Source organism: Cyprinus carpio, chromosome B9, assembly GCF_018340385.1.
Source record: "Cyprinus carpio isolate SPL01 chromosome B9, ASM1834038v1, whole genome shotgun sequence".
NCBI lineage: Eukaryota > Metazoa > Chordata > Actinopteri > Cypriniformes > Cyprinidae > Cyprinus > Cyprinus carpio.
In genome coordinates this window covers 13,928,517-13,940,979 of record NC_056605.1, presented here as the reverse complement: position 1 = coordinate 13,940,979, position 12,463 = coordinate 13,928,517, and positions in this window count along the sequence as shown.

Below are 12,463 nucleotides of genomic sequence, written 5' to 3'. Positions count from 1 at the left end.
AGGTACACACAAACTGTTACAATATTGCATTTAATTTTGAGAGGTTCAATAGAACTCCAAATAAAATATTAAGGTGCTAAGGAGGTTAGTGTGTGAGGATACACAACTGTTCAAAAGTTTCGGTCTGTACGATTTTTTTTTCATTTGAAAAATAATATTTTTATTAAGTATGAATGCATTAAATAAAAAAATGACAAAAAGACATTTATAAAGTTACAAAAGATTTCTATTTCAAATAAATTCTGTTTTAAACTTTGTATTCATCAACTCCTTAAAAAATGTTCATGGTTTACACAAAAATAAAGGAGTTTATTTATTTATTTTTTTTTTTATTTATGTATTTTTTTTTTTGGTGCAATGTATTAGCAGAACAAAAAGGGCAGAATATAAGACATTCTTCTTCTTCTTCTTCTTCTTTATTTATTTATAAGGACAACACACATTAATCAACGTTTCTGTAAATGTGCCAGTGTTAGCCAGTCGGCTAATTTTCAACTGCAGACCTTTGGTAAGATGTTTCAAAACCCTTTAAAATATCAAGAACAAACAGTACTAACGTGGCAACAGTACTAACACTATAACAACAATCAACATTTTCACACAACCAACTGTGCAAGCACTCTGAGCGACAACACATCACCGCATTCAATAGGTATATGCAAACGTGCTGGAAAACATTAACCATACATGAAGCACAAAAGACACAATTAGTAAAATATTAATGAAATAATCAAAAACATACACAAAACCTACATTTAGCCGCCTGACAGTGAGCAAAGTTCATGGAACATGTAAACAGCGGATTAATAATATCAAAATTAATTATAAAATTAGAAGTAAAATGTAAAAATTAAAAATGATCACATGTATGTTCTTCTTCCCCTCCTTGTTTTTAAACAAAGTTTCGTAATTTTTTTTTTTTTTACACTATTAAAGACCACAAAATAGATTTTGGATTAGCCTAATAGAATCTACCCGGAGAATAGAATGAGCTGAAGTGAAGTAGTAAGTTAAAACACTCAAGTAGTTATTACTCTACCCTTATTAAGCTTATCATTTTTAATAGCTCTTTAACAAATTTAAAGAAATTTGTTTATATAAATTGGGAATAAATGAGGCAAGTGTTTTCTATAATTGGTATAATATATCTGTCTATCTATCTATATATCTATCTATCTATCAATATATATATATATATATATATATATATATATTATATATATATATATATATATATATATATATATATATAGACACACACACAAAAACACACACACACACACACACACACACACACACACACACACACACACAATCCTTCTTCTTGCTCCTTTTCTTAGCGGTTTTGGTTTATGGACCCTTTAGGTACAAATATGTACCTTTTAACCAGTGACGGCTGTTGTACCTTTTTTCTGAGAATGTATATGTATATATAATTGATTATATTAATAAAAAAAAATCCTTTAGAATATAAAGCTATACCTTTATGTATACATGAATGTTAATTATTTGTGACCTTTAGGATTCACTTCACCCTGTTTTCACAGTAATATTCTTCACTTAAGATCTTAAAATCTATTGGACAAATTACTGCATGATTTGCATGTGATGAAACACAACCACTTGTGTTCATTCAGGCCAGTCTCCTTTAAAATATAGCTGAAGTTTATTGTGTAAGTAAGTCTGTTTAAATATAGGTTGACAAATGTGATTGTCTGTGGGATTTTTTATGAACCACGTTATATTTGCTTTGATAAGAATAAAACTTTTTGATATTTGGTATCCCAGTCCATGAATATTAAAGTATTTATCATATGTCACGGTGGATGTCAAATATTTTTTTTTTTTTCAGAAAAAGTCTGTTGTATTAGAAGAATAGAGGACAGTAGGGATGTATGCTCTGAGCCTGCAGTTCCTCTATCCCACCACATGAGGTTCCTCCTCACCAGTGTTAGTGCACTGACTGCATACACCTGGGTTGCACATTTCGTTTGCTAAAACACTTACTGTAAGTAGTTATGCATGTGTCTTGAGAAGCCACAGCTGTTCAGTTGCTGTATTTTTTGATTGACTGATTTGTAGACTTTGTCTGTTTTGATAGATGGCTCTAGCTAAAGCTCAAGGCCATGATGAGTCCTGCAAAGTATAAGCTGTGTTAGCCATTGTGTCTTTGACCCCATGTTGCTCCAAAGGGACTGATTAATCACTTGTGGTTTTATTTGCCTGTTGACATTAATATTGATTTGAATTTGCATAATCTAACTTTAATACATTTTTAGCACAAGATGCTAAACAGGGGTTAGATTGTGTTATTTACATGTACAGATATAAATATTTAAGCTTTTCAATGTAATGAGCATACATTGCCCACAGAAAACCAGATAAGACTTAAAGGTCAAAGAAGAACAAGAGTGCTTATCCCCATACTATCCATAAGAGGACAAAGAATGGCTTCATGCTCAGTTTCAGCCCTTTCAAAATACCTTAAGTCAACAATTGTGGCTGGGATACAGATTCTTCCTTTTTGAACACTAGGGGGAAGCATGCGTGCTCTTAAAGGCATAGTTCACCCAAAAATGTAAACTCTGTCATCATTTATTCACCCTTAAATTGCTCCAAACCTGTATGAGTTTCTTTCTTCTGATGAACACAAAATAAGATATTTTGTGGAAAATGGGTAAGCAATCAGTTTCTTGTCCCCTTCAACTTCAATAGCTGGTTTCCCAAATAATGGAAGTCAGTGGGGACTAGCAACTGTTTATATTTTCTTTGTGTTCAACAGAAGAGAGAAAGTCATACAGGTTTGGAACAACTTGAGGGTGAGTAAATGATCAAAGAATTTACATTTTTGGGTGAATTATCCCTTTAAGAAATGTTTTTGCTGGTGACTCCAGAAAAAGGTAAAGATTAACAGTCTTTTTCTATTTGTTAAAGAAGTTTTATCGTTAAAGGATAAATACTAGTACTACTGTTAAAATCAAGTACTCACATGAGACCATGTTAAGATCACATTGCCAGCTCGGTAACACTCCATTAGGACCTTTCACACACAGAGTATGACCAGAACGACATAAACAAAGCTTTTAATCCCTCTTATGTAGGTGTTGTATTTATGTTGCTAGAATAGGCTATCATCTTGTAGTTAGTCAGTTTGCGCTAAGAAAACAATTTGCCTGTCCTGTCAATCCTTTGCTTTTTGCCCCTAGAGTTTGTATGTATTGATTTGGATTTGTACTTATGTACCTTTTAGGGTGGTTCCTTTTCAAAAGGCACCTTTTTTACCTAAAGTGAGCATATTAGTACCTTAAAGTACAATACATATTAGTACCTAAAGTGTATATATTAGTACCCTTTGAAAAGATATTGCCTCAATGACAGCTTTTATACCTTTTCTTTCTGAGAGCAAGGGCTAAATAAAGTACAAAGATCTCTTTGAGGGATATTGTCAGTGACAAGCTGTTGTACTGCGAAAGTGTTTATTATTATTATTATTAGAGAGTTTCATGTATACTTTATCTAAAAGTTCTACAATAATGTGGAATTAATATCATGTTCTTCTGTAAAAGTATTTGCTGTTTTTTCTTCAATTACATTTTCAAGGCTGTCTTGAACCTCTGATAAGACTGAAGTCATCTTAAAACGTTTCTTTTTACAGGCACACATCGGAAATGTGCTATTTTCTGAGACAGCATAGGAAATGTGGGCTGCTGGTCCAGTTCCACACAGCTGTGATTGAATCTGTCCTCTTAACCTCTGTATTTGTCTGGTTTGGCTCTGCATCATCGCACTCTAAGAGGAAATAATTGGTTGCCAGCTCTCCTCACTCACAGACATAAGCATCTGCAGTAGGACGAAAATGAAGGTGGGACAAATCATAGTCAATCCCATCCTTCCATAGCCATTTTCTTTTTCACTGTCTCCCCTCACAGCAGAGAACAGTTATGCCCTGAAAACTAGGACAAATCGACACCTGCACAGCTTCTTTCCCCAGGCCAGAGCTCCTGCCAACATGGTCAATTCCCTCAGCATTCCTTTGTAACCCAGCAAACCTTTTTATTCACATTCCAAGTTCCAGTAATTTATCATAAAGCATCTTGTTAAACTTTTTGTTTTCTATGCGAAATAATTCATTTTGTGCCCTTAAGCCATACCATAATGTCACTGAGTTATGATAGCATGACCAAGCAACATTGTATTCTTAAAGAACCATACATTTGGATACAGTTTCATTTTTGGGGCCAATATGTGTGTCTATAAGACATTATTGCTATTGTTAAAACTAAATGCTAGTATTGAATATTTTATAGTTAGGATGCAGTATTGCTGGATACTTTGTCTATTTAATGTAAAATGTTCAAAACAAAGCCAGTGGAGTATCAACTGTCTCGTCTCTGATCAACACAGTAGTGTTTAGCTGATTTTGTTTTTGACTAAATGAGTGTTTTTTTTTAATCGGTTAAGTGAATAATTCAATGATTCACTCATAAAAACAGTAATTTGAATGAATGATTCAAATGAATCACACATAAAGATAGTGACTTGTGACCACTGAAAAATCCCCACCACTCCAGAAAACTGCAACAAGAAAAATTCTTCCCATCTTCACAACCGGTAAATGATCATGAGTTTTCCTCAATCATCTGCCTCCTCTTTGTTTAGGCCTATTCCCTCAGAGCTCTTTTCTGAATTTTCTATATCACCTCCCACATCTCTAAATACATCTCCACTGACATTTTGATAAGTTCTTCTTCTCTCTCAGCTGAAATTGCACTTTCATAGATTGAAAATGGACATTCAGTCATCTATAAACTGTATGTATTTGTGTTGTGAGAAAGCCCCAGATGCATTTTCACATGGCTAATGTCCATATCCTCCTAATGGCCTTTCTGATGGCTTGAATCTGATTTAGGAGTCATATGGAGAGAAAAAGAGATACACGGAAACACATAGAGGCAAAGGGAGTGATTGATTTCTCCTTTTTTCTTATAGCCTACTTAAAAGTGCGTTCAGCAGTTTGGTGCTAATTCAAAAGGATTATGAGTGATCAAAATGGTGTACAATCATATGAGATGAAGACTGTATTCATAATAGTTTTCAATAAAATGTGTTTTAAATATGTAGATAATTATGTTAGTAGTATGTTTATTCTGAGTACAGTCCACACTCTGGCAAAACCTGCTCATAAAAACAGTGTAACTGCAATGTGAACACAGACTAAACGTTAATAAACACACCTTTTACAAATCTATCTTTAATTATTATAATTTATGAAAGTGTAGTTTATTAAGTGCCATTTACAAATCATTAACTAGAATAAAAGAATCTGAATCTAATTTCTATTAATTTATTTGTAATGCTTGTGTGTTTTTTAGGACTTTGTTAACTAGGCCAAAATCAGGAGCCATATTCACAGCATTCACTAAAGATTTTAAGGCTAAAAGTTGCTAATTTTGGAGCTACTCTTAAAATGTCCATAATTTTAGTATTAATTTTTAATCTAAGAGTAATTCAGTAGGACTGATTCAAAATAATCAGAAGCATACATGTTATTGTAAATCATATAGTATATACAATTTCTGACCCAACATCCCCCCGGACACAATTTCTACATACCTGCCCCCAAAACTCTAAACAACCCTGAACATATGACTTAATTTTGTAACCCCACTGAGTCTATTAGCATAAGAAAACAAGATGCACAATGTAGTAAAAGCTAAGAAGACCCTTATATGTGGCTTCAGGGTATTGTAGAAGAACAATTCATACATTTCTGTAGTGTGAATTCAACAGAACACAGATCAATGTGATACACAACATACAGTTCGAAAGCAGTTAAAAGCGAGAATAGCTATAGAATAGCTATAGAAGAATGATGTTTGTTTGTATGTTTTGTGAATTTTTTTTAATCCATTGTCAAGGGTATTAACAAACATACAGGCTCAGCACAGTTCCATGATGGCGAGCAGTGCAAATTCAGAAACATGTTATCGTGTGTTTGATTATTGAAGCTCCTGATGGAGTGTTGGTGAAGTGCCAGGTGACCTCTCAGCACCTTACATTAAACATAACCTTTCTACAAACCTCATTAGCATAACCTTTACCAAGAGAGACTGTTGGCCTGATGGCCTGCACAGCTGTTTACACATCACTATATACATTTAGTGCAAGCAAATTAGCTTAATGTGTGTGTAAAAATCACAATGCTTGTATTTGTTTATCACAATGCTTGTATTTATGCAATGAATGAAAAAATCTGCCTTTGTATGCCATTTAAGTGAGGTATTTGGTTTAATGTTTTTTTCTTTGTCCTTGTATATCCATTATTTTCTTGGCAAGCTTAAGAGGGAATGAAATCTGTATGCCCAGGGAAATGTTGCTTTCTTTTGTGTCTGTCGTTTACCACAGGGAACAACTTCTCTTTTAATCCACCTTTGTTGAAGACAGAAGGGATTGAGATGAATAAAATTGAAACTGACTCTGGCATAAATAAATGAAAGCTCATCTGGGTCTGGGTGCAACACGGGCTGAAAGAAAAAAAACCTGATTCTGTTTGCTCTTTCTACCATCTTAATAAACTTGGAGGTTGGAACTTAGAGAAGTGCATTTCATGATACAGATCTATATTATTAGAATTTTACAATATAGAAGCAATGCAGGCTATTATGTTTATGTAATATTTATAGAGGAGGTATGTAATTCTGTTGATAAAAAAAAAAAAAATATCTTTTTCTATGCCAGCTTAAAATGCAGAAATGATTCCCTTCTCTGTTTGTTTGAGCATCCCAAGTCTCAGCCATCTCAACACAGCAACACTGACTCAATCACTATGATAAACATGGATAGTTTTTAGCAAAACAGTTTTTAAGCAAAAAAAAAAAAAAAAATTTTAAAGCCAAAAGACGAAGGTTAAAGATTGTACTTTAAAGGGCTAGTTCACCCCAAAATGAAAATTATGTCATTAATTACTCACCCTCATGTCATTCCTATCCTGTAAGACCTCTGTTTATCTTTGATGAAATGGGAGAGCTCTCTGACCCTGCATAGACAGCAACGCAACTGAAATGTTCCCAGACCCAGAAACGTAGTAAGGACATCAGTAAAACAGTCCATGTGACATCAGTGGCTCCACTTAATTTTACGAAGCTACAAGAATACATTTGTGCGCAAAGAAAACAAAAATAACATATTTTATTCAACAATTTTTCTTCCCAAGTTACTGTCTTCTGCCATTTTGGAGAGTACCACAACGCCTTTCGTAATCAGTGTTGTTTACATTCAGGAGAAAGTGTGCGTATGTGTCGTGGTACTCTCAAAAATTGCGGAAGACAAAATTGAAGTTGAGCCACTGATGTCATATTAAAAAAGATCTTTTGGAGCAGTAACACTCTCTGATTAGTGGTGGTTTCTTAGCAGAATCATGGGCAATGTACTGTAGTTGTCCACCAGGAATTTCACTATTAAACTCCATTATTTAAAAAAGTTGAAATAATGCACACTTGATTGCTTCATTAAAAGCATATTCCATCGATTAACAACCTCGTAGCTCACAGTAGGTCTGTCTTTAACAGTTTATTAGATATCATTAAAAATCAATTCCCCTGTGGAGAAAATGAACTGTTGCACTCTGTTACACACTTCAGATTTAAAGGCGTCAAAGGTGAAGTGTGTATTTTCTGCACCACTAGTGGCACTAAACAGAATTACAGTCTGTTTAATCCCTTTAGAAAAAGATGTTAAAACCATACTTTGATGCTTTGTATCATGGTACCAAAATTTATTTGTCATGTTTTTACACTTTATTTCAAGGTTATTGACTGTAATATCATGCTAGTACCATTTTAAATGTCCAAAAATGTATAGCAGTTTTTTTAAGCGTCACAACACTGGCTCAGCCGATGGCATAAGTGTGGGGCACGGCTAAACAGGAGTCTTTGAATATAGTCATCATTTTAACAATTCTGTTTGGTGACGCTATTGAGGCTGATATTACTTTATCTTAAAGAGTCCCTTTTTGAATCTCTGCAGCTTTGCAGTGTCAGATAAAATTGTATACATTGCACATATATATATATATATATATATATATATATCTATATATATATATATACACACATTTACAGCCCATATGAAAGCCATTCATTCCACCTCAGATTGTGTATCAGATATTCACTGTGCTCTAAGAACAAAGAATCAACACTTCATCCTCAAAGAGAATACAGTACCATGCTGTTAATCCAGTCTGCCTTTCAAAATCGAAAGTGAACAGCAAACGTACATTCAAAAGCGATTTCAATGCTGCGCATATTGATAGCAGCTACCTGATGCATGAAAATCATATACAATATTAGCACATTTGCATGTGGGTGCACACACATGTTGTGGGGGTGGGCGGTAAGAAAACAAAATGCTTGTGAATAATTTGTGAGGTTAAAGGCTGTAAAGATTATCTGTGAAGATTGTAAGGCAAAACAGAGCCATAGGATTCTGGCTAAGATTCAGGAAAGATCTCTGAGCTATTATAAGAGCATTAGGTTAGGGCTCCTGTGCATTAGGATGTATTGTAAAAGGCCAGTGGTAGCTGTTACTCTAGGGCCTGTCTTTATGCTGGAAAGGGATGTGGTCCATGATTATTTAAATTAGAATTGGCAGGAGAAGGGCAGGGGTTCCTTAACTTTTTCATGCAAGGACCCACCTAGAAAAGCACATATAATTAAGTTTGAGACCCACCAAAAGCTTGGTAGAGTGAAATGTGTTATCTTTAAGTTAATATTTTTGTTTTCTTTATCATATTATAAAATGTTTGGATCACTTTCAAATGATATGAGGGCCCTCAACTGTTGTCTTGGACAAAAGGGGGCCCTGAAGTCAAGAGGGTAAGAATCACTGCAACTGGAATGTTTATGTTATGTTTTTATAACCTTAAACTAGACTGCCAAGACCTTTCAGCTACCCATCATATGTCCAATTAGGCTTTATCATTCTAATATCATCTCAAGTCTTTTAAAGCATCAGGAACTGTAATGAGCTGTATCGAGTTAATGGAACGTTGTGAACAGGACTGAAAACATCTCACCATGGGTCATAAGCTTGAATAAAGATTTATGGCTGCAAAAACATGATGCCTTGAAGCAAGAGGAGGTGTGTGGATATTTCTTCCACCTTCTCCACTTAGTATACATAAACAAATTTCTGCAAAGAGTAGAGATTAATCTTTCAGGATAGCCTCTCTTTGTAAGAGATTTGCATCCCATGGTGCTGGTAATTTAGAGGATCTTTAAAGAATTTATCTGTGTCCCTGATTTTCATCAAAAAATTTAAAGTATTTGCACACAGACTAACAATCAAACTTCAGCCAGCCAATTGAATGTTTCTTTCTTTCTTTCTTTCTTTCTTTCTTTCTTTCTTTCTTTCTTTCTTTCTTTTAAACCAGTGAAATGCAAAATATCCTTTCACTCTTTTCTTTCCCCCCCCCCCCCCACCGTTTTTCTTTCTTTCTTTCTTTTAAACCAGTGAAATGCAAAATATCCTTTCACTCTATCTGTTTTCATGGGCTCAGTTGGAGAGATCAAACATGCTCTGCTGAAACCATCAAAACCAGTGCCCATCATAGCAGGACTCCTGCGGCTTGGCATCAGGCAGGATTCTTCATCCTTTACACACACTGCAACAGAGCCTCAGTCACACATCAGTCACTCTGTCCTCTGAGGCTGTGTTCTTGCTTTTCTAGTTAGGGAAAAACGCCTCGACTTTGCCATTTTTTATGGGCTTGAGCAGATCAGATGATCTGCTTTTCTTGATGAACACTGCTTGATTTTTTAGGCATTTGGGTGATTTTTAACTGAACTTTTGTAAATTCTGCTTCACTGTAGTATGAGTAGTCTTGTTTAGCACATAAACTGTTTGAATGGTTATGGAATATATACTTCCAACTTTATATCTTGCAGTGTGACTATACAGTATATTGTCAGCAGCCATATCACCCTGCAGCCCAAGACTGGTTGCCCACTGAAGCTAAGCAGGGATGAGCCTGGTCAGTACCTGGATGGGGAGACCTCCTGGGAAAACTAGGTTGCTGCTGGAAGAGGTGTTAATGAGGCCAGCAGGGGTGCTCACGGGTAGTGTAGGGGACACTGTACTGACAAAAATCACCATCTTTCGGATGAGAGGTTAAGCGGAGGTCCTGACCCTCAGTCATCATTAAAAATCCTAGGATGTCCTTCGAAAAAGAGTAGGGGTGTAACCCCGGCATCCTGGCCAAATTCGCCCATTGGCCTCTGACCATCATGGCCTCCTAACCAACCCCATATCTACTGATGGGTTTCTTCACTCTGTCTCCTCTCCACCAGTAAGCTAGTGTGTGGTGGGCGTTCATCCAGGTGGATGCTGCACACTGGTGGTGGTTGAGGAGATTCCCCCCTTCTATGTAAAGAGCTTTGAGTACCCAGAAAAGCGCTATATAAATGTAAGGAATTATTATTATTATATTCTGCAACTGCAACACTGTTTCTCATTTTGCGATTTTATATTTGACAATGTGACTTTATATATAACAATATGACTCTTGCTAACAAATATAAATCCAGAGTTCTGCCACGAAACTCTAAATGGCACAGGTAGATAGGTTCTAACTCACTCTGGCATAATCACATCATAATTCACGTGGCACAGCTGATTGGTTTGTTTTCACATCAGCAGCCAATGAGCTTGCTGCTCAACATTCAAATACTCCACTAGTGCTTGCTGTAGCAGTTGCAGCACGCTTCAGAGACCCTTCACCTTCCCCAGCTCCACCTGTATAGATCTGCTACGGGGTTATTCATGTATGCTATGGGGGTGGGGGGGTATATATGTTATATGTGCAGCAGCTGCAGCAGTATTTCTTACATGCTCACAGAAGCATGTCTGTGGATGTATTGTCTCAGTACTTGCTTTGCCGCAAGCAGCGTAGCAGATCTATTCCGCCAAGATCAAACAGCATTGTCATGTACATTACCATGCTAAACTCTCCAAGAGTTGTCATGATAGAACTTTATTCATTGTAACTGCAATGTATCACAATATCAACTTTCTTGTTTCAAGTTTCTTGCTTTATGACTGCATATCTCACAATTTCGACAATCATATCATAATATAACTATATCTCCCAATTGCAACTTTATTTTTCATAATTGTGACACTGTATATAAAAACTGCAGCTGTTTCTCAATGTTGTGATTTGGTGTCTCTCAATTGCGAGTTTGCTACAGTGTGGCTGTTACGACCCTGTTTAGGGACCAACATAAGAAAGCCATTCTAAAGGCAACAAACACCACAGTGGCCAGGGCAAAAAGTTAAAGTTTTATTATGCAGGTAAATTAAAATAATCAAAAATAGGAAAACAGCACAAAGTGTATTTAAACAAACAAATCCTAAATAAGGACTGGTGAGCTAACTAATTTAAACTACCACTAACTCAAGAGGAAGAAATCAAACACAGCAAAGTATTCTGGGTCAGCTCACTTACCTATGCTTTCTATGTACTCTGTGGTAACTAAACAAGCAATCACTCCCCATCCTTAAACAAAGAGAATAAGGAAAAAACAAGACTAAATGCAAACACAAAACGACGTTCCCAGGGCAATCTGCCATTGAAGTGCCAGCAGTTCTTAAATAAGTAGAGGCCTCAGGTGTTTGTAATAGTCTCCGCCCCCATCCAATTAGCAGCTGCACTCAGGAAAGGAAAAAGGGAAAGAAAGAGCAGGGGCTCGTAACAGTGGCTATATCTTTATTTTTTGTAATTGTGGCAGTATATATATCACAATTGCGACTGTGTCTTGTTTTGTGACTTTATACTTCACGAATGACAATTTTACATGTCAATGTGACTTTATATCTCTTAGTGTGACATCTGGCAATTGTCACTATTTCTTGTGACTTTATCTTACAGTATGAATTTTTATATATCACAATGTGACTTCTTTAACTTAACTTTGATTCTTTTTTATTGTTTTTCTATGGTGGCTTCCATAATTTGTAGTTCTTTGGTTTTTGGTCTTTCTAAAGGAGAGTACCTCAGTGTTTATTCGACTTCCTTATCTTGCTTTTGCATCCATGTCACATGATCTCAGTTTAAAGAAGGCTGGTTATTTAGTCCAGTTAGCCTTTGCTAGCAGATAAGCATCTTTATCCACTGATGACTATTCAAACATTGGCATGTATTTCTTACAGTTTTCTTTCTTTTCACAGGTCATGTGACAGGGTGGCAACTGCCATTGAGACGATGGGAATGCTAATGGACAGGTGACAAACAAACATTCTCTTTTCAACTTTAATCAAAGCAAATTCACATCTTTTAATGTAAAAAGATGCAGAAATGCAGATATACAAAAATGCAGGGAGGCAGTATTCAGAGAAAGTCACCTATCTCTCTTGGCACTGTACTCTGTTTGTCTCTATCTCCAAAGACAGCACATGCACACAAGCA